This window comes from Chiloscyllium plagiosum, unplaced genomic scaffold (assembly GCF_037043375.1).
Source record: "Chiloscyllium plagiosum isolate Xiang-an unplaced genomic scaffold, Cpla_swu_hap1 HiC_scaffold_17, whole genome shotgun sequence".
Lineage (NCBI taxonomy): Eukaryota > Metazoa > Chordata > Chondrichthyes > Orectolobiformes > Hemiscylliidae > Chiloscyllium > Chiloscyllium plagiosum.
Window position 1 is genome coordinate 14,584,484 of NW_028270155.1, and position 23,336 is coordinate 14,607,819.

A 23,336-nucleotide genomic window follows, 5' to 3' on the forward strand; every position below is an offset into this window, starting at 1 on the left:
AATCCACCCCGGCCAATTATGCCCTATTAGTCTACGCTCAATCATCAGTAAAGTGATAGAAGATGTCATCAGTGGTTCTATCAAGCAGCAACTGCTCAGCAATAACCTGCTCAGTGACATCCAATTTGGGTTCCACTAGAGCTATTCAACTCCTGACATCATTACAGCCTTGGTTCAAATATAGACAAAGGAACTAAGTTGAGTGTGATAGCCCTTGACATCAAGGCTGCATTCGACCAAGTGCAGCATTAAGGAGCCTAAAAAAAACTGGAATCAATATGAATCAGGAGCAAACTCTCTGTTGGAATCATACCTGGAACATGAGGAGATGGTTCTGGTTATTGGAGGTCAGTCATCTCATCTCATCTCAGGACATCTCAGCAGGTGTTCTTCAGGATAGTGACCTAGGCCCAAACATCTTCAGCTGCTTCATTAATGACCTTCCCTTCACCAAAAAGTCACAAGTGGGGATGTTCACAAATGATTGCACAAAGTTCAGCACCATTTGTCACTCCTCAGATACTGGAGCAATCCATGTTTAAATTCAACAAGATCTGGACAATATTCAGGCTTCAGCTGACAAATGGAAAGCAAAATTTCATAGGATCATAGAATCCCTACAGTGTGGAAACAGGCCATTCAGCCCATCGAGTCCAAACTGATCCTCAAAAGAGATCCCCCTCCAGACCCAACAACCCCATCATATCCTTTAACCTTGCATTTCCCATGACCAATGCATATAGTTTTCACATCTTTAGATGGTGGGAGAAAACCGGAGCGCACGGAGGAAACCCACGCAGACACAGGGTGAACAAGCAATTTCCACACAGACAGTTACCCAAGGCTGGAATCAAGCCCTGATCCCAGGTGCTGTGAGACAACAGTGATAACCACTGAGCTACTGTGCACTACACAAATTCTAGGCAATGACCATCACCAATAAGAGACCATCTAACCACTGCACCTCTACAGTCAATAGTGCTACTATCACTGGATCTTCTGCTATCAATGTTCTTAAGGTTACCATTGACCAGAAACTCAACTGGACTCATCACATAGCCAGAGACATTACAAGAGCATGTCAGAGGCTAGGAATACTGCAGTGAGTAATTCACCTCCAGACTTCCCAAAGCCTGTCCTCCATCTACAAGACACAGGTCAGGAGTGCAATGGAATACTCTCTACTTACCTTGGATGGGTGTAGCAGCTCCAACAACACTCAAGAAGCTTGACACCATACAAGACAAAGCAGCCCTCTTGATTGACACCACATCCTCAAGCATCCACTCTTTCCACCACTAAAACTCAGTAGCATCATGTGTACAAGATGCACTGCAGAAATTCACCAAAGATCCTCAGACAGCACTTTCCAAACCCATAACCATTTCTGTCTAGATAGGCAAAGGCAGCAGATTCATGGGAGGACCACCACTTTCAGGTTCCCCTCTAAGTCACTTGCCAGCCTGACATGGAAATATATCACTGTTCCCTTTTGCTGGGTTAAAATCCTGGAATTCCCTCCCTAAGGGCATTGTGGGTCACCTTACAGCACATGAACTTCAGAGCTTCAAGTAGATAGCTCACCACCACTTCCTCAAGGACAACTAGAGACAGGCAATATAATGTTGGCCTGGTCAACAATACCCATGTCCCATGAATGAATATATTTAACAAATTTTGAAGCTGGAATAATCAGACCTCTACCTTACGCCACTAGGTTTTCCACAAGTCTGAAATGCTGTTGTTGCTCACAATATGTTTTTATGGCCAACTTACTCAGCCTTTGGAGAGGCTAATACAACACCAATATGTAGTAAGGCATGCTAGGTCTCTCGGAGACCAGGAGAAAGTGAGGACTACAGATGCTGGAGATCAGAATTGAGAGTGTAGTGCTGGAAAAACACAGCCGGTCTGGCAGCATCCGAGGAGCAGGAGAATCAATGCTTCGGGCATAACCCTTCCATCAGGACTCTCTCTTGGTCCTGTTGACTTTATTGTTTTCTGGCCCACTAGCTCATCTCGACAGCACAGAACTATTACTGTATGTCAACAGAAGCAAACTCAATAGATTCTGGATTTTGTTGGGTTCCACCATGAATCTAAAGGGCTTGAATGTAACTGCTGTTTGATCAGTTGCTCCTTTACCACTTGTTCCATAATCAGCTGTTCCTGCACAGATGTTTCTTGAGTTTAACCAGTCTGACATCTTCCATCATTTGAAGATTGAAATCAAGATTTGTTCAGACTGGAGTGAAATTTCCTGTTTGTGAAGTAGATATAATTTCTGTACCATTTGATTGCTTGCGTTATCTGACTACTTGTATCGGAACGTTGCTTGTACCTTTAATCCTAAGCGCCAACCTCCACGTACCCTGGACTATGAAGCTGCTCTGCTGTCTGCTGTGGACAGTGTCTTTTCAACCATGGCTTACTCTCTGATAATATAATGACAAACAGCCCTTAGTGAAGTTTGAAAGTAGTGCAATGCCCATTTTCATAAATATCCTCCAGAGAAAAGGCTACATTTGTATAATCAATTCCCCCTGGAACCATCTGAGGTGTTTCTTCTATTATAGACTCTTCTACTTCATTAACCTTCTTTGTGTGAATAGCCATTTGACTCTTTGCTTTCCTGTGTTGGCACATTTCCAGAAAGTGAAGGTAAAACGCAAGATTCCTGCATTATCTACTCTGGATGATTCCTGCTATTTATGGCTGAAGTAAATGATTCCCATTTCCATTTCCTAAATGGCTTTACTGAATGAATTTCACTACCTGCAGCTACAATAACAGCGCTTGTTTTAATGACAATTTTCTCTAGTTCATTCCCCCTATCCTCATAAATGCTTCCCACTTTTATTGTGGTTCAAATCATGGATCTCCTGCCCTTTCTGCAGCATTAGTGACGTCTGCTAACTTTTTTCTTCTGTTGGACATTGTCTGTTTATGATTCCAATATGTCCCTTTATTGCTGTCACTCTGGCTTTGTGATGCCCTTGTATCTGTGACCTGAGTTTGAACTGCAATAATGGCCTTCGTTCTCCTTTGCTGTCACCATGTCTTGTGGTCCACAAGACAATTAGACATAGGAGCAGAAGTTAGGCCATTCAGCCCATTGAGTCTCTTCCACCATTCAATCACAGCTGATAAGTTTCTCAACCTCATTCTCCCATTTTCTCCCTGTAACTCTTGATCCCCTTGATACTCAAGAATCTATCTATCTCTGTCTTAAATTTACTCAATGACCTGGCCTCCTTTTGTGGCAATGAATTCCTTGCTTGCTGCAGCAGCAATTCTTGTCCTATACTAGTTTTCTCATCTTGCTTTACCAACCTGTACTTCTGTGCCACATCATTGTCAAGTTTACCTTGCCTACCAGAGATCTTAATTGAACTCACAGAGCCTTCGATGTCCATTTGCTGTCTGCTGAACCCTATCCAAAACAATCTCCTACAGATCACTGGCACTCATTGCATTGTGTAACTGCCTTGTAGTATTCAAGCTCTACGGAGTTAGAATCATAGAATCCCTACAGTGTGGAAACAGATCCGTTAGTGCAACAGGTCCACACCAACCCTCCAAAGAGTAACCCACCCAGACCCATTCCCCTATCCTATATTTACCCCTGACTAATGCACCTAACCTACACATCCCTGAACACTCTGGGCAATTTAGCTTGATCAATTCACCTAACCCGCACATCTTTGGATTATCGGAGGAAACCAGAGCACCCAGAGGAAACCCACGCAGACAAGGGGACAATGGGCAAAGTCCGCACAGACAGTCACCCGAGGCTGGAATCGAACCCAGGTCCCTGTTGCTGTGTGCCAGTGTGCTAACCACTCAGCCACCGTGTTACTTGTTATAGAGAAAAAAAACTAATTTCCTACTTCTCCTGCTACAGAGTGTCTCTCAGCAGGTCTGAAATTCTTTTAACATTGACTGTAGATTCTGCCTTTGTTAAATCTTGCTACAAAGATTTCTTGGGATAATACTGTGGGTTAAGAGGTGTGTTTTGTCCTAATTTCCTTTAGAGGGAGATTGGTGTGCAGGCACCGAGCAGTCCATGAGAAGATAAATAACTTATAAAACCTTGGGTTTTTTTTCAGAGTTGGAACAATAGAATCAGCCTGAGTGGGTGTGGTCAAGCTCTCTCAAAATCTGGGATTTTTAGTTAACTTTCAGCAGTTGCTGTTGGGCCCTTGAAGTGGAAGCTATTTTTCCCTTTCTCCATTACAGCCAAAAGCCAGGGATTCTTTTTCTAGGCTGTTGGTTTGCATGTGAGACAAAATCTGTTTTCTGAACTTGCCTTCTGGCCAAAGGGTGTGTTTAGGGGGTGTTACTGTATTGAAACAGTGAATCAGCAATAATTGCTAGTAGTAATAGTAATAGTTTTGTATCTATTATTCTGTGAGGTTTTCCAATAGAGTTCTTATTCTAAGTTCATTCTTTTTGGATGTTCAGTCTTCCTGCTGCTGATGATCTGTAGGATTCTTAAACTGAAGAAATACTCAGACCTGTACTGCTGCCAGCATGAGGCAGCTACATGGAATCCACCAGTAATCTGCATCACTGACCACAATGTTGTAAGAGGCTAATCTGCACAACTGCTCACCATGGGGTAGGTTTGTTGCCACTCTCCTAATTTAGGTTAGGGATCTACGGAGACCATTAGTCTAATGAGACGAGGCTCTCATCTTAAAGAGGATGTAATTTATTGCGTATTATAACTGGGTGCAGGATACTCTGCAACAAGTTCTATGAGGTGACCCTGGTCTCAGTTCTTCAAGTACAAGACCCACGTATGAGACCAATTGGCATCAGCAATGGCTGTATCAGCGAAGTGGGCCTGAAGCAGACTCTCAATGGCAGTGGAGTTTAGGACAGTGTGATACCCAGCTGCATTGGTAGCATCTGTATTGGCAAGGTCCAGCGAGGACTCATAGTGCCAAGGATATCAGTGGAGGCAAGATGGCGCCGAAGAGTGGTAACTTTTGTACTGGTGACGTGGCGAAGGGGACTCGTGTCTAGTCACTGGCCCATGACAGAGCACTTAACAAGAAGGACTATAAAGTTGGAACACTTGTTGTATTTCTTCATTTCTGCACTCCCATGTTTTGGTTTCCTTTTCTGTTTTAAGATGGCGCCAGAGAGTGGCAAAACTATGCTACCATTGTCACTGCATTTTGTAACAAGATACAATAAATAAACAAAATCAAAAGATGCTAAAATGTTGTCCCACCAGATCAGTAGGGGATCTCAATAGTCAGCATTTAAGGCCCGTCTCCGAACTAATCCTTTTGGACCCTTGCAACATTACACCTCACCGAGAAGATGCTAGTGTTAAGGTATGATGAAGCCCACCTATTTAAGTGCCCTTTCCCCATCCAAGCTCCTTATCAACCAGAAGATTCTTATTTAGGTCTCAGTCAAAACTCCTTTCATTGTAGTTAGTTTATGTTGCCTTGGGCAGGCTGGTTCGGTTTTACTGATGTTAAATTTAATGGAGACGTGAAGAGTGAGAGATCTGTGTCACCCTTTTCATAGCGCAAGTGGTGTGGCAGACTGGCTGTGGTCACAGTGAGGGAACTATCACTAGAATAAGGCAAAGAACCGCAGATGCAGGAGATCTGAAATAAACAAAAACTATCATTAGATTGTTTATCCCTGATAGGTAGCAATTTCAAAAGAGATTTTGTAACAAGAATAGTTCAGTTGTTGCTCTAACAAATAACACTACACCAGTGCTCACAGCATGAATCAAAGTCCACTTAGTGACCTTCATAATTACTGTACCTTTTAACGCACCTTTCTTAGTAAAATTGTGGAACAAATTTCAGTGCCAAACAAGCTCCCTGTTACTTAGGATTAATTAATGTACCATATAAACATGCCTTCACAATTCAATGTTTCTTTATTATAGCCATTAAATTATCATAATTTTCTTAATTTGCTTATAACAATTTAATTAATCATGCCTCTGTCAAAGGGATGTTCCTTACGAAGATTAGAGCTAACAGTGTAAGGGTCCAGAAAAGCCACATGTATGTGGGAAATCTGTGACATGCTTGTAACCAGGCCTTTAGAGACTGCTGTGGCAGTCATCAGGTAAAGCAGTGTTCAAGAAAAATACAGAATTCAGTCTCCGGCATTATTTCCAAGGGTGGAGCTGGGTCCAATGCCTACAATCTGACCATCAGTGGTGGGATATCTAGTCAATGAATTGTAAAGCAGCTACCAACGTTGCAGCCGTCCCAGTGTGTCTTGCCACACCCCGCCCCAAGAGAGAAAAACCAGTAACACTGCTAATGAACACACTGTCCATTGGAGCACCAGTTAGACCAGTATGTGTCTCTGAAGTTTCACTGGTTTTATCTTCTGGGTATGTAGACAACCCCAGTATAGTCATAGAACTGAACAGCATGGAAATAAACCCTACAGTCCAACTTGTCCATGCCGACCAGACATTGTAAATTAATCTTGGCCCATGTCCCTGTAAACACTTTCTATTCATGTACTCATCCGAGTGCCTTTTAAATATTGTAATTGTACCAGCCTACACCACTTCCTCTAGCAACTCGTTCCATACATGCACTACTCTCTGCGCAAAAAGCTGCCCCTGAGGTCCCTTTTAAATCTTCCCTCCCCTCACCCTAAAACCTCTAGTTTTAGATTCCCCTACCCTGGGAAAAAAAGACCTTGACTATTTATCCAATCCATGCCCCTCATGGTTTTTTAAAACCTCTATAAGGTCAAAAACCCTCAGCCTCCAATGCTCCAGTGAAAATAGCCCCAACTTATTCAGTCTCTGTATATAGCTCAATCCTCCAACCTTGGCAATATCTTCGTAAATCTTTTTCTGAACCCTTTCAAATTTAACAATATCCTTCCTATAGCAGGGAGACCAGAATTGAACACAATATTTCAAAAGTGGCCTAACCAATGTTCAGTACAGCCACAAAATGACATCTCAATTCCTAAACTCAATGCACTAACCAACAAACGCTCAGAGAATTCAGTTGCATGGTGTCAGATCAGATTTGTTTGACAGTTCAAGGTTTTCTTACCTTTGAATAGGAAAACAAAATGGCAATGCTGATGTTTTCCAACAGCAAAGGCTTGTCATGCTGTTCTTGCTGACTGATGTACCTGACAGTGCAGGGGTTGGGGGTGTGGCAACGGCTCCTGTCACACTGATCCTCAGATTCATCTTCGCCCTGTTTCATTCTGCTCAGCAGCACTCCCACCATAGACACCGTGAAGGGTACCAGTCACTCTGAAAACTGGGCACGATACATTCACCTCCTGCCTCCCGGACCCACCTGCCTTCCAAATCTTAGTGGTGTCTTCTCATTTGGCTTCCTTTCGGGAGGTTAATTTTGAAGGACAGCTGCTGTGTGACACAGAAAGGATTCTCACTTTGTCTCTCGTTGTACAGTTTCTTCTCATTGTTTGTCCAGATTCAAAGTTATGACATTACGAAAGCAAATTGGAAAGGTTTGATGATGTGAGATCATACACATTTAGTTTGCCTTCTACCATCCCAATGGTCGAATAACATTTGTTAATGGAACTTTTTGTTTACCAGAAATAATCAATCATTATCAATTAACAAACAACAGATTTGAGTGAGGATAACATCACCAGTGGTGAAGAGCTTTTGGGGAAATATAGGTTTAAATCAACATTCCCTCAAACGTGGTGCCACTGTTTAAGAAGGGCAGTAAAGACAAGCCAGGGAACTATAGACCGGTGAGCCTGACCTCAGTGGTGGGCAAGTTGTTGGAGGAAATCCTGAGGGACAGGGTGTACATGTGTTTGGAAAGGCAAGGACTGATTCGGGATAGTCAACATGGCTTTGTGCTTGGGAAATCATGTCTCACAAACTTGATTGAGTTTTTTGAAGAAGTAACAAAGAAGATTGATGAGGGCAGAGCAGTAGATGTGATCTATATGGACTTCAGTAAGGCGTTCGACAAGGTTCCCCATGGTAGACTGATTAGCAAGGTTAGATCTCATGGAATACAGGGAGAACTAGCCATTTGGATACAGAACTGGCTCAAAGGTAGAAGACAGAGAGTGGTGGTGGAGTTAGTATGTTTGCAGATGACACCAAAATTGGAGGTGTAGTGGACAGCGAAGAAGGTTACCTCAGATTACAACAGGATCTTGACCAGATGGGCCAATGGGCTGAGAAGTGGCAGATGGAGTTTAATTCAGATAAATGTAAGGTGCTGCATTTTGTGAAAGCAAATCTTAGCAGGACCTATACACTTAATGGTAAGGTCCTAGGGAGTGTTCCTGAACAAAGAGACCTTGGAGTGCAGGTTCATAGCTCCTTGAAAGTGGAGTCGCAGGTAGATAGGATAGTGAAGAAGACGTTTGAATGCTTTCCTTTATTAGTCAGAGCGTTGAATACAGGAGTTGGGAGATCATGTTGCGGCTGTACAGGACATTGGTTAGGCCACTGTTGAAATATTGTGTGCAATTCTGGTCTCCTTCCTATCGGAAAGATGTTGTAAAACTTGAAAGGGTTCAGAAAAGATTTACAAGGATGTTGCCAGGGTTGGAGGATTTGAGCTAGAGGGAGAGGCTGAACAGACTGGGGCTGTTTTCCCTGGAGCGTTGGAGGTTGAGGGGTGACCTTATAGAGGTTTACAAAATTATGAGGGGCATGGATAAGATAAATAGACAAAGTCTTTTCCCTGGGGTCGGGGAGTCCAGAACTAGAGGGCATAGGTTTAGGGTGAGGGGAAAGATATAAAAGAGATCTAAGGGGCATTTTTTTCATGCAAAGTGTAGTACGTGTATGGAATGAGCTGCCAGAGGATGTGGTGGAGGCTGGTACAATTGCAACATTTCAGAGGCATTTGGATGGGTACATGAATAGAAAGGTTTGGAAGGATATGGGCCGAGTGCTGGCAGGTGGGACTAGATTGGGTTGGGATATCTGGTTGGCATGGACAGGTTGGACTTGAAGGGTCTGTTTCCATGCTGTACATCTCTATGACTCTATGACTCTGTAAATGACCTATTTCTGAAATACGTGAAGCAGGAATTTCTTTTCTTCAATTCATTCCATGTGGGTATCACTGCATTTATTTCCCATTTCTAATTACCCAAAGGGCAGCTATAAGTCAACCACATTGCAGTGGGTCAGGAGTTACATTTCAGCCAGACTAGGTAAGGATGGCAGATATGTTTCCACCAAAGGGTATTAAAGAACGAGATGGGTTTTTACAACAATCAATAATAGTGACATGATGGCAACTTATTAGCCTTTTCTCCGTTCCTGTTTTATATTGAATCCAAATTTCACCATCTGTTATGGTGGGATTTCAACTTTGCATGCAGATTTCCAGTCCAATGACATTACCACTACACATCTGCCTTTGCTCTGAATGGCTTATTTGCTGTTGCTATGGGGCAGGTATGGTTTGACCTTGAGCGACAGGGGCTGTGGAGTGTTGAAGCAGGCTGTTTTTAATGTCCTCACTGGCTTCTCTGCGAATTTTATACTAGTTGTTTTCTTAAACGTTAAACCCCACAGCTTTCACCCTCATCTCTACCCATGCCCAATACTTGCCAATTCATATCCATTATCTACTTGCCCATTTCTCCTTATAACCCTCATATCAATTTAATGACACTCATGCCAACTCACAACCACACCCACCAAACATTGCCCTTTCACTGCCCCAGCTAATTTAGCCAGTATCTGCTATGGGTAGAGCTCAGGATTCATGTTAAGTTAAAATAAAGATTAAAATATTTGTTTCACAATAATAAACAAACAATCTTGTTCATGAAGCTTTAAATGTCTCTCACATTCTTAATCGCTGACTAAAAAAGCTCAACATTTCTTTAAGTTATCAATGAAACTGAATTTCTAATCCCGCTGCTGGAATAAATGCAGGTTGGGGAAAACAGCCGAAGATGAATAATTAAAGCCTGTGGGATAACATGAGCTGGAAAACGTCAATGAATCCTTCCAGCCAGACGCACTATTCAATACATTCCTGGCTGATCGGATTGTGACTTCAAATCTTGCATGCCCTTATAATGTTAGCAAACAATTATTGTAACAGCTAAAACAGATTTTATTAATTCTATCAGTTATTTCATAGCTGGACAGTACATAGAACATAACACATAGAAAAGCACAGCACAGAACAGGCCTTTCAGCCCACAATGTTGTGCCAGGGATTATTCCTAATCTAAAATAAAATAACCTAACCTACGCACCTCTCAATTCACTGCTGTCCATATAATGTCCAGCAGTAGCTTAAATGTCCCTAATGACTCTGCTTCCACCACCACCACTGGCGACATTTCATGCATTCACAACTCTCTGCGTAAAGAACCTACCTCTGACTTCTCCTCTATACCTTCCTCCTAATATCTTAAAACGATGACCCCTCATGCCAGTCAATCCTTCCCTGGGGAAAAGTCTCTGGCTAATGACACTATCCATGCCTCTTATTACCTTGTATGTCTCAATCAAGTCACCTCTCTTCCTCCTTCTCTCCACAGAGAAAAATCCAAGCTTAGTCAGCCTCTCTTTGTAAGACAAGCCCTCCAGTCCAAGCAGCATCCCGTTAAACCTTTGTTGCACCCTCTCCAAAGTCTCTGTATCTTTCGTATAACAGGGCAACCAGAACTGGACAAAATATTCCAAGTGTGGCCTCACCAGGGTCTTGTAGAGATGTAATAAAACCTTGCGGCTCTTAAACTCAATCCCCCTATTAATGAAAGCCAAAACACCATATGCTTTCTTAACAACGCTATCCACTTGGGTGGCAACTTTGAGGCATCTATTCACTTGAACACTAAGATTCCTCTGTTCCTCCACACTGCCAAGAATCCTGTCTTTAATCCTATATTCAGCATTTGCCCTTCCAAAATGCATCACTTTGCATTTATCCAGATTGAACTCCATCTGCCATTTCTCAGCCCAGCTCTACAGCCTGTCTATATCACGCTGCAATACTATCATTGGCACCTCCAACCTTTGTGTCATCTGCAAATTTACGAACCCACCCCTCAACCTCCTCATCCAAGTCATTTATAAAATCTAGAAAGAGCAGAGGTCGGAGAACAGAGCCCTGCGGGACACCACTCATCACTGACCTCCAAGCAGAATACTTTCCATCTACAACCACTCTCTGATTTCTGTCAGCCAACCAGTTCTGAATCCAGACAGCCAAATCTCCCTTAGTCCCATAACTCCTGACTTTATGAATGAGCCTACAATGGGGAACCTTATCAAATGCCTTGCTGAAGTCCATATACACCACATCCACTGCTTGATCTTCGTCGACCTGTCTCGTCACCTCCTCAAAGAACACAATAGAATTTGTGAGGCATGAACTGCCCCTCACAAATCCATGCTGACTGTCTTTAATCACGCTATGCTTTTCCAAATAGTCAAAAATCCTATCCCTCAGAATTCTTTCCAAAACCTTGCTGTCCACAGACGTAAGACTGACTGGTCTGTAATTGCCAGGGATTTTTCTATTACCCTTCTTGAAAAGAGGAAAAATGTTTGCCTCCCTCCAAACTTCCAGTATGACTTCCATGGAGAGTGAGGAAGCAAAGGCCTTCACCAGTGGTTTAGCAACCTCCTTTCTCATTTCCCGGAGCAGCCTAGGATAAGTCCCTGGGGACTTATCAATCTTAATGTTTGCCAAAATTTCCAGCACATCAACTTCATCAATCTTGTTCTCTTCAGGCCTGTTACACAGCTCCTCTAAGTTTTCATTCACAACAAGGTCCCCTTCCTTAGTGAAAACTAAAGCTAAAAACTCATTTAGGGCTTCTCCTATCTGCTCAGACTCCACACACAAGTTCCCTAAGCTATCCCTGATCGGCCCTACCTTCTCCCTGATCATTCTCTTATTCCTCACGTATGAGTAAAATGCCTTTGGGTTCTCCCTAATCCTTTTGCCATGCCTTTTTCATGCCCCCTCCTGGCTCTCCTCAGTCCATTTCTGAGTTCCTTTCTAGCAAGCCTCTAGTAATCTTCTAAAGCTGTGCTAGATCCTTGCTTCCTCCACTTTACGTAAGCTGTCTTCTTCCTTTTGATGAGAAGCTCCTCTGTTCTTGTCATTCCAAGGTTCCTTAATCTTACCCCTTCTTGCCTGTCTCAGAGGAACAAATCTGTGCATCACTCACAACAATTGCTCCTTAAACAGTCTCCACATATGTGTTGTACCCTTTCTGTGGAACAATCGTTCCCAATCTGTACTTTCCAACTCCTGTCTGATAGCATCATAATTTCCTTTTCCTCAATTAAATATCTCCCCTTAGTAACAGCTTCTTTCCCTCTCCAAGACAATGATAAATGTGAGGCGGTTGTGGTCACTGTCACCAAAGTGTTCTCCCACCGCGTGATCTAATACCTGTCCTGGCTCATTGCCCAGCACCAAATCCAAAATGGCCTCTCCCCTCATCGGCCTGTCTACATACTGAGTAAGGAAACCCACCTGAACACACCTGACCAAACGGCTCCATCCAAACCATCTGCACTAACGAGGTTTCAGTCAATATTGGGAACGTTGAAGTCACTCATAACAACAACCCTGCTACATCTGCATTTTCCCAAAATCTGCCGGCCTATGAGTTCTTCAATCTCCCTACTGCTATTAGGGGGTCTTTAGAAAACCCCCAATGAGGTGGCTGCTCCCTTGCTGTTCCTAACTTCCACCCATACTGACTCAGTAGGCTAACCTCCCTCAACAAACTTCGTTTCTGTAGCTGTGATGCACTCTCTGATTAGAAATGCTGCACCCCCTCCCATTTCTTCTTAAACGGTCCAAACCCTGGAAACTCTAGCAACCATTCCTGCCCCTGTGTAACCCATGTCTCCGTTATGGCCACAACGTCATAGTCCCAAGTACTGATCCATGCTCTAAGTTCACCACTCTTATTTCTGACACTCCTTGCGTTAAAGCAGGCACACTTTAACTGATCCTTTTGTTTCATCACGTGAAAAACCTTCCCGATAGATTCACAACATCCTGTCACTGCCCCATCTACAACTACGCCCCTCTCAGATATGTAGCTCTGGTTCCCACCCCCTTGCCAAACTAATTTAAACCCTCCCGATTTTTTAGCAGCTGAGTACTACAAATCCTTTTCACCCTTCACAAGCACTTACATCCCTTCCTTCAACTTGTAACTCCCACATTCTAGATTAAGTGTAAGCTGTGTTCATCAACTGCTATCATTCCTGGGATATAGGCACACCCAAGGTGGTGTTAAGAAGGAAACTCCAGGATTTTAACCCAACAAGGAAGGAACATGTATATTTCCAAGTCAGAAATGGGGCATGTCTTGGCCGGTGGAGGAGGTGGATGGGATCTTGTAGTTGGTGCTCTCATACATCTGCTGTCCTTGTCCTTCTTGACGGTACAGGTTGGGAATTGAAAGGTGCAGTTGAAAGACCCTTTGTGAGCGACTGTAGTGAAGCTTGTCAATGGCACACACTGCTGCCACTGTGTGTCTGTGTTGAAGGAAGTGAATGTTAAAGGTAGTGATGTGCTGCCTTTCCCTGGATGTTGTCAAGTGTCTTGTATTATCGGAGCTGTACTCATGCAGGCAATTGGGAATCAGAGGAGCTAGACTTATTTTTCTGTGGGATGTGGCCATCAATAGCAACAACAGAATTTGTTCCTTATTCCTGAAGAAAATGCATTGCAAAGCCCTTCAGAGTCAAGGACATTTTAGTGGGTCTGGAGTTACACGTGGCTAGAGCAGCCTAAGGGTTTTAGTTATTCTTCCGTTATGGACATGAGTGAGAATCGAATTTGCTGGAGAAACTTAACATCACGGCTGGTATCATCTGTGGAGAGAGAAACAGAGTTAACTTTTCATGTTCAGTAACCCATCTTCAGAACTAAAAGCAGCGAGGAAAAGGTGGTATCTATGCTGAGGATGGGGGAGAGGGTGGAAAGGAAGAGGAGTGAGCAGATAGATAGAGATGGAGGCCAGAGAATAAGAGATGTTCCTCCCAGGTCCTGAAGCCATTGAATAATAGTGATAACCCCTGATTCCCCTGCCCAAGAAGAATCTATCTACCTCTGCTTTAAAAATGTTAAATCACCCTGTCATTAAATCTATTGACATCTGAAGCAGAGAATTCCATAGCTATAAGGCCCTCTGAAAGAAAATATTCTTCCTCATCTCTGTCCCAAAAGGGAAACTCCTAATTTTGAAGCTATGAACCTGGACATGACATTGCGCAGGTGATGGTCTTTGTGGTATTATCACTGGACTGTTAATCCCAAGACCCAGGACATGCTCTGGGGATCTGTGTTCGAATCCCACCATTGCAGATTCAATAAAAATCTGGAATTAAGAGTCAAAGGATGACTGCAAATAGATTGCCAGGAAAAACACATCTGGTTCACCAAGGCCCTTCAGGGAAGGAAACTGCTGTCTTTTTCCTGCCTGGTCCACATGTGACTCCAGACCACAGCAATGTGGTTGACTCTTTGGTGCACTCTGAGTAATTAAGGAAGGTAATGTAGCCTGCAGCACCTTAATTGAATGAATGAATGATAAAAAAAAGAAATGTCCTCACCAAATTACCTCTGTTAAGATAATTTAGTTTCTTGTACACCTCAATCAAGTGAACCCTCAGTTTTCTAAACTCCAGTGCAAGTCCAGCTCACCCAATCTATCCTCCTGACACAATACTCTCCACCCAGAGAAAACAATAGAACACTTTGCAGGCAAAGTCAGTGGAAGTTGGGTGGATGGAGAAATTTGTGGGACATTTACACCTACAAAGGTTAGTTGGTCTTTTCTGTGCTGTAGTTTCTATGATGCAGTTTTAAGTGACCTAATATAGGAGTTGGGAGGTCATGTTGCAGCTGTACAAGACATTGGTTGGACCATTTTTGGAATATGGTGTGCAATTCTGGTCTCCCTCTAACTGGAAGAGTTTTGAGAAGCTTGAAAGGGTTCAGAAAAAGAAATTACAAGGATGTTGCCAGAGTTGGAGGGATTGAGCTATTGAGAGAGGCTGAATAGGTTGAGACTGTTTTCCCAGATGCGTCGGAGACTGAGGGGTGACCTTATAGAGATTTGTAAAATCATGAGGCTCATAGATAGGATAAATAGATGAAGTCTTTTCCCTGAGATGAAGGAGTCCAGACTAGAGGGCTTAGGTTTAGGGTGAGAGGGGAAAGATATAAAAGGGATATAAGGTGAAACCTTTTCACTCAGAGGGTGGTACGTGCATGGAATGAGCTGCCAGAGGAAGTGGTGGAGGCTGGTGCAATTGCAGCATTTAAAAGGCATCTGGATGGGTATATGAATGGGATCGTTTTGGAGAGATATGGGTCAAGTGCTGGCAAATGGGACTAGATTAAGTTAGGATATGTGGTCAGCATGGACGAGTTAGACTGAAGGGTCTGTTTCCGTGCTGTACAGCTCTATGACTCTATGAGTCAAGCCAAAACTCCATGTAAACTAAATAACTGACCCAGATTGTCTAAGTTAAAATGCAGAGCCAACTGCAATTTGAATCTTACTTTGGCTAAGCTAATGGGATGAATCGGCCAGGTGTATAATGTGCTAAATAAACACACAGAGCCGTGGGGCATGTTTGTGTGTGTTAACTTAACATGAAGATATTATAAAGCACTGTTGTGATTTGCTATAATCTATAATATTTATGCACTCATTTCATTTTATAGATGTGCACTACTAGCCTGACAACTTAATTAGAAAATAGTGAGAGGTTTCATTATTTGGTTTGCCTGTTACATAAATATTCTTAATATTTAGATTCATACACACAGTCATATAGCCATTATGCTGTGTAAGCTCTTCAAAAGCACTATAAAAATAATCCAACTGATCTACTCTTACCATATAATCCAGCAAAAGTTTCCTACTCAAGTACATATACAATTCCCTTTTGAACATTTTTATTTCTGCTTTCACTCCCCTTCAGACAGTGGATTTCCAGATCGTTATAAGGAACTGAAGAAGTGAAATATGTTTCACCTCTGCTGTCATTTTACCCTATTATTTTATCTTACTTTCCTACCAGTATTGACAGATTTTCTTATTGACACGTCATTTTGAAAACTTCAATCTCTGCTTAACCATCATTTTTCCATATAACTGAAGCCCCTCAGCCAGTCAGCAGGGTGATGGAGTACTCCCTATTTGCCTGGATGAGTGTGACTCCAACAACACTCAAGAAACTTGATTCGATCCAGGACCCCAGTTGACCGGCACCATGTCCACAAACGTTCACGCCCTCCACCACTGTTGCACAATGTCTACCATCTACAGGAGGCACTGCAGAAATTCACCAAGGCTCCTCATTTGTAAACTTACGAACACCATTGGCTAGAAAGGTGGCAGATGCATTGAAATACTACCATTTGCAGGTTCCTGCCCAAGCTAGTCACCATCCTGCCTTGGAAAATATTGCTGTTCCTTCACTGGTATTGTGTTGAAACCCTGGAAATCCTTTCTTAACAGCACCGTGGGTGTTCTATATCGAATAGACTGCTATGTTTCAAGAGGACAGTTTACAACCACCTTCTCCAGGGCAGCTAGGGCTGAGCAATTAATGCTGGCCCAGTCAGAGACACACAAAGCTCAGGAAATGAAAATTTAAAAAATCCCTCTACCATTTGTGGGTGGCATGGTGGCTCAGTGGTTAGCACTGCTGCCTCACAGCACCAGGGACCTGGGTTCAATTCCCAGGCAACTGTCTGTGTGGAGTTTGCACATTCTCCCCATGTCTGCGTGGGTTTACTCTGGGTGCTCCGGTTTCCTCCCATAGTCCAAAGATGTGCAGGTCAGGTGATTTGGCCGTGCTAAATTGTCCGTAGTGTTAGGTGCATTAGTCAGGGTTAAATGTAGGGGAATGAGTCTGGGTGGGTTGCTCTTTGGAGGGTCGGTGTGGACTTGTTGGGCCCAAGGGCCTATTTCCACACTGTAGGTAATCTAATTTGGGTTAATTCTCAGAAAGACCATATTTCTCATTTCAGAATATGAAAGGTATACTTCTGCCATTAGTTATTTGGTAGTGGTTATGGGGAGGGGTATGAATTATTGTAGTTGATTTCAACAATTGCAAATGATCTTATGGAGGTAAACAATTTTAGAAAATAAGACCAGCTGATGTTCATGAGTTGAAAATGTGTTGCTGGAAAAGCGCAGCAGGTCAGGCAGCATCCAGGGAACAGGAGAATCGACGTTTCGGGCATAAGCCCTTCTTCAGGAAGGGCTTATGCCCGAAGAAGGGCTTATGCCCGAAACGTCGATTCTCCTGTTCCCTGAATGCTGCCTGACCTGCTGCGCTGTTCCAGCAACACATTTTCAGCTCTGATCTCCAGCATCTGCAGACCTCACTTTCTCCTCGATGTTCATGAGTTCACAAGCAAGTGGATTTTCAGTTCAATTCACCATTATGATCACTTGCAGATGCTCAAAGTTGTTGTCAGGTCTCCTTTTATGTTTGAATTTACAAATAGAGAAAGGTATAAAGCACAAATTATCTGGTCATGCCCCAAAGCTATTTTTAATAACTAAACAATTGCAAGCTGAGGACTTGTTCACAGATGACTGGATCTGGAGAAAGTGTTGCGTGGGCACATGCACTTTGCTCCTTTCCTCTTGTTTTAAGCACATGAGCAAAGCCTAAGGGAAGAGTATAGAAATGAGAGTTCCTGGAACTAATCTCTGTTTTGATAACTTCAATAATTAGCAAAACAGAGAAGCTTCTTCTTGTTCAAAAAGTAATTTTCAATAACCAAATACACTGGATTTTTTGGAACTGTGGTACTTTTAATAATTATTTGATAATGAATTTGCAAAACTAGCAATCACCTTTGGGCACATTCTAACTGGAATTACAAGTGAGGACTCACATGAATACAGCAGAGCGGTATGACAATGTAATGGTGGTGTTACTAGACCTGTAACGCTGAGCCTGAGGGCTCAAATACAACCGTGGTGCTTTCAGAGATTAATGGAATCCAGAAATAAAAAGCTTAATGCAATAAAAAAGATGACAATGAAGCAATTAAATTGTTGTAAAGGGAAAAGGTTTACCAGACTGATTCCTGGGATGACAGGACTGGTGCATGAAGAGAGAGTAGATTGGCTAGGACAATATTCACAGCTGCTAAAACGAATGCGGGAGAACCTCATTGAAACCTATAAAATTCTATCGGGATGAGACAGGGTAAACACAGGAAGGCTGCTCCTGATGACCGGGGATTCTAGAACCAAAGGTTGTCATTTAAGGATACAGAATTGGCCATTTTGGATTCAGATGAGGAAAACTTTCTTCACCCAGACAGTGGTGAGCCGATGGAATTCACAGCCACAGAAAGTGGTTGAGGCCAAAACAGTGAATGTTTCAAACAGGAGTTAGGTTTAGGATTGAAGTCTAAAGAGATCATAGGATATGAGGAGAAAGCGGAAACAGGGTACTGAATTGGGTGATCAGATATGATCATCTTGAATAGTTGAGCAGGCTTGAGGGGCTGAATGGCCTACATCTGCTCCTATTTTCCATGTTTCTGGAAGCAAGAGTAATCTATTTGGCCCTTCAAGCCTGTTCCACCATTCAATAAGTTTGTGGCTGGGTTGTGCTCTCAACATCACTCTCTCGTGCATACCATGGAACTATTGGCTCCGCATCTATCAAAAACCCATCTACTTCAACCTTGAATAAATGTAAAGATCCAACCTCCAGTGTCATCTGGAGAAGAGGAGTCCACACTTCAACAATCCGCTGAGAGAAGGAAATTCTCCTCATATATATCTTAAAAAGGCAACATCTTATTCATAAACTAATGTCCCTCACTTTAGTGTTCCACACAAGAAGAAACATCTTCTTGGTATCCATCTTGGGCAGTCGTCTCCAGATCTTGAGTGTTTCAATAAGATCACCTCACATTCTTCAAAACTCTAATGGGTGAGGGAATAACTGAAGCATCCTTTCTTCATAAGTAATGTCTTCTGCCTGAGAATGAGTTGAGTCAACCTTAATTGAACTGCTTCGAAGGTAGTTATATGTTTTTTTTTTCCAAATAAAGAGATCAACTGCACGCAATACTTAAGATATGGTCTTATAGTGACCTGCAAAACTGCACTAAAACTTCTGTCTTTTTCTATTCCATTCTCCTCACAATAAAAAAAATCTTTTAGTTGCCTTCCTAATCACTTCATGTGGTTAATTATTAGGGTGGCACGGTGGCTCAGTGGTCAGCAGTGCTGCCTCACAGCAGCAGGGACCCAGTTTTAATTGCAGCCTCGAGTGACTGCGTGGAGTTTGCACATTCTCCCCGTGTCTGTGCGGGTTTCCTCCAGGTCCTCAGGATTCCTTCCACTATCCAAAGATGTGCAGTTTAAGTGCATTGACCATGCTAAATTCCCATAGTGTCCAGGGATGCATAGACTAGGTGGATTAGCCATAGGAAAAATGCAGGGTTATAGGATAAGGTATTGGGAGTGAGTCTAGGTAGGATGCTGTTCAGAGGGTTGGTGTGAAATTACGGACTGAATGGCCTGCTTCCACACTGTAGGGATTGTCTGATTTTATGACTGCCCCATCCATGTACCACTGAGATCTCTCTCCACTTACATGGCATATTGCTCTTCTCTTCTTTGAGACATAATGGGCAAGTTCACATTTGCTCAGGTGTCACAAGCCAACAGAGTTGTCTCATGGCAGCAGACGTCTTTCGGCATGAGATATCTGCATGAGCTCTCTGAGCTTTGCTCATCTGTCTTCTATAATCCTCCACATTATTTCATAGACCATAGAGATATACAGCATGGAAACAGACCCTTCAGTCCAATTTAGTCCCACCTGCCAGCACCCGGCCCATATCCCTCCAAACCCTTCCTATTCATATACCCATCCAAATGCCTCTTAAATGTTGCAATTCTACCAGCCTCCACCACATCCTTTAGCAGCTCATTCCATGCACATACCACCCTCTGCGTGAAAAAGTTGCCCCTTAGGTCTCTTTTATATCTTTCCCCTCGCACTCTAAACCTATGCCCTCTAGTTCTGGACTCCCCGACCCCAGGGAAAAGACTTTGTCTATTTATCCTATCCATGCCCCTCATAATTTGGTAAACCTCTATAAGGTCACCCCTCAGCCTCCGACGCTCTGGAGAAAACAGCCCCAGCCTATTCAGCCTCTCCCTATAGCTCAAATCCTCCAACCCTGGCAACATCCTTGTAACTCTTTTCTGAATCCTTTCACAACATCTTTCCGATAGGAAGGAGACCAGAATTGCACGCAATATTCCAACAGTGGCCTAACCAATGTCCTGTACAGCCACAACATGACCTCCCAACTCCTGTACTCAATACTCTGACCAATAAAGGAAAGCATACCAAACGCCTTCTTCACTATCCTATCTACCTGCGACTCCACTTTCAAGGAGTTATGAACCTGCACTCCAAGGTCGCTTTGTTCAGCAACATTCCCTAGGAGCTTACCATTAAGTGTATAAGTCCTGCTAAGATTTGCTTTCCCAAAATGCAGCACCTCGTATTTATCTGAATTAAACTCCATCTGCCACTTCTCAGCCCATTGGCCCATCTGGTCCAGATCCCGTTGTAATCTGAGGTAACCCTCTTCGCTGTCCACTACACCTTCAATTTTGGTGTCATTTGCAAACTTACTAACTCTACCTCTTATGCTCTCATCCAAATCATTTATGTAAATGACAATTTCAATTTAAATAATCATCTGATGCTTCCATTGAACTGTCCCCATCACACTTCCAGGTCATGCAGAACAGACTCCAAATACTCTCTGTGTGAAAAGGTTTTTTTTGCCTCACTCTGCATTTGCTTCTTTGCAAAACACCTTAAATCTATGCCTCCTGATTCTTGGTACTTCTAATATCCTCTTTTATTATACTACTGCCAATATTTACCCATTATTTACCCATGTATTTGTAGACTCTCCCTCCTCTTCACAGTTTACTTGTTATCTCTCTTGGTAGCCATGGTGTGGAGGAGCCGGTGTTGAACCGGGGTGAACAAAGTTAAAAATCACACAACCCCAGATCATAGTCCAACAGGTTTACTTGGAAGCACTAGCTTTCGGAGTACTGTTCCTTCATCAGGTAGTGATGAAGGAGCTGCGCCCCAAAAGCTAGCAGTTCCAAATAAATCTGTTGGACTATAACCTGGTGTTGTGTGTTTTTTAACCTATCTTGGTGTCATTGGCAAAGTTAGTTAATATACATGCATTACCCTGACCGAAATCAGAGATTTTCTGTAGGAATTAATTCAGGTGTCTGGATAATACTGACCATTCCAGCATTTATTGCCTAACCTTAGTTGCCTTTGAGTTGGTAAACTGTATTCTTCAACTGCTAAAGTTCATTTGGTGTTGGAATATCTACAATGGGGAGAGTTCCACGATTTTGACCCAGTGATGCTGAATGAACAATGATACATTTTCAAGTCAGGATGTGAATTGCTTGGAAGTGAACTTGTAGGTGATGATGCCCCCATGTATTTGCTGTCCTTGTTCTTTTAGATGGTAATGTTGTGGGTTGGAAGGTCCTGACGAAAGAACTGTGGTGAATTTCTACAATGCATCTTGTAGATAGTACACACTGCTGTAACTCAGCATTCATGGTGGAGGGAGTGGATGCCTATAAATAGTTAAGATCCCAGCACTGATCCCTGTACCACTCCAGCAATGGCAACATGCCAACACAAAAATACACCATTATCCTTAGTCTTCCTTTTGGCCAAAATATCATTTATTTAAGCTCACATGTTACACCCTACACCATGTGTATAGCAACTTCTATAGCATCTTATCAAAGACTTTTTTAAATGGAAGTACTAATTTATATTACTAGATATCTTGCTCTTATATGGTAATTCTTGCCACTTGGTTATGTTTTTGCTGAAAAAAAAATGTCATCAAAACTTTTCATCTTGCACTCATCAGGACAATTCACAAGAATACCAGTTCAAGGGAGAAAGCAAGATTTATACTGCATGAGAAGAGAGTTCTGGTTGACAAGTGGACTCTTGTATAGAGAATACACCAAATAATGATTGATGGTTAACAGCCAGACTGGTTGACGCTGATTGGTCAGATCATTGCTCTGAGAAATGAAGCAATGATTGGCCATCACCTTTTTCTGTTGAGTTGATACAGGTGCAGTGTGTGCCCTTGTTCTCTGTTAGGAATGGGAGTGTAGAGTCATAAAGTAATACAGTATAGAGAGACACTTTGTCCCATCGAGTCCACACTGACATATCTACATGAATCCCACTTTCCAGCACTTGGCCTTTAGCCTTTAATGTTATGACATTTTGTGCGTTAATCCAGATACTTTTTAAAGGCTGTGAGGCTTCCTACCTCAACCAGACTGTGCATTCCAGATTCCCACCACCCTCTGGGTGAAAAGATGTTTCCTCAAATCCCCCCTAAACCTCCTGCCCTTCGCCTTCAATGTATGTCTCCTTGTTATTGACCCTTCAACTAAGGAGAACAGCTGCTTCCTGTTCACCCTGTCACTGTCTCTCATAACCTTGTACACCTCAAACAGTTCCTCTCTCAGCCCTCTCTGCGCTAATGCATGAATTCACACAGTTTCCAGTACATGCAAGCACTTCATACTGCAGTTCACTTGACTGTTAAGCCAACCTGTAGGAGTTGTCACTTTATTTTTCAGCTAAGGCTTGATTCGAGGGCAGTTGAATCTCTCCTCAGCAAGTACTGAGTTGGCCTCATGCTGTAGTATGCTTCATCAGTCAGACGTTTAATGCCTGTGGAAGCTTCTTGGGACTTCTTCAGGGTCTGGGGGTTAGCACCAATGGTCTGATGTCCAGCTAAATGTAAGAAATCTCTGCTGGGAAGAGCAGAATTACCAGTGTCAGCTTTTGACCTGTTTCACCTGAGAAATGTGAATTTTGCTTAATCTCTCCCAAATGTGAACTTGCTCATTGTGTCACAAAGAATAGAAGAGCAATATACCATGCAAGTGGAGAGAGACCTCAGTGGTACATGGGTGGGGCAGTCATAAAAATCAGAGAATCCCTATTGCATTAAGTGTTCAGCTGTTTTTTTTTCCTCTTGGGATAAGCATCATTTTCGTATATATCCTGAAACTTATCTTCAAGGGCTTCATTTTTGCATTGTCATCAGCCAGTTCATGAGATGCTCATGACTTTTCTGACACATCATATCCTTTTAATGCTCTCATCATGTTCTAATTGTCTCCAACTTGAGAGTGGATGGCACTGACATTTTCTGTGGTTCACAGTAATTCTTTGGAATCATGGGCCAACATCTCTCCAGCAGCCA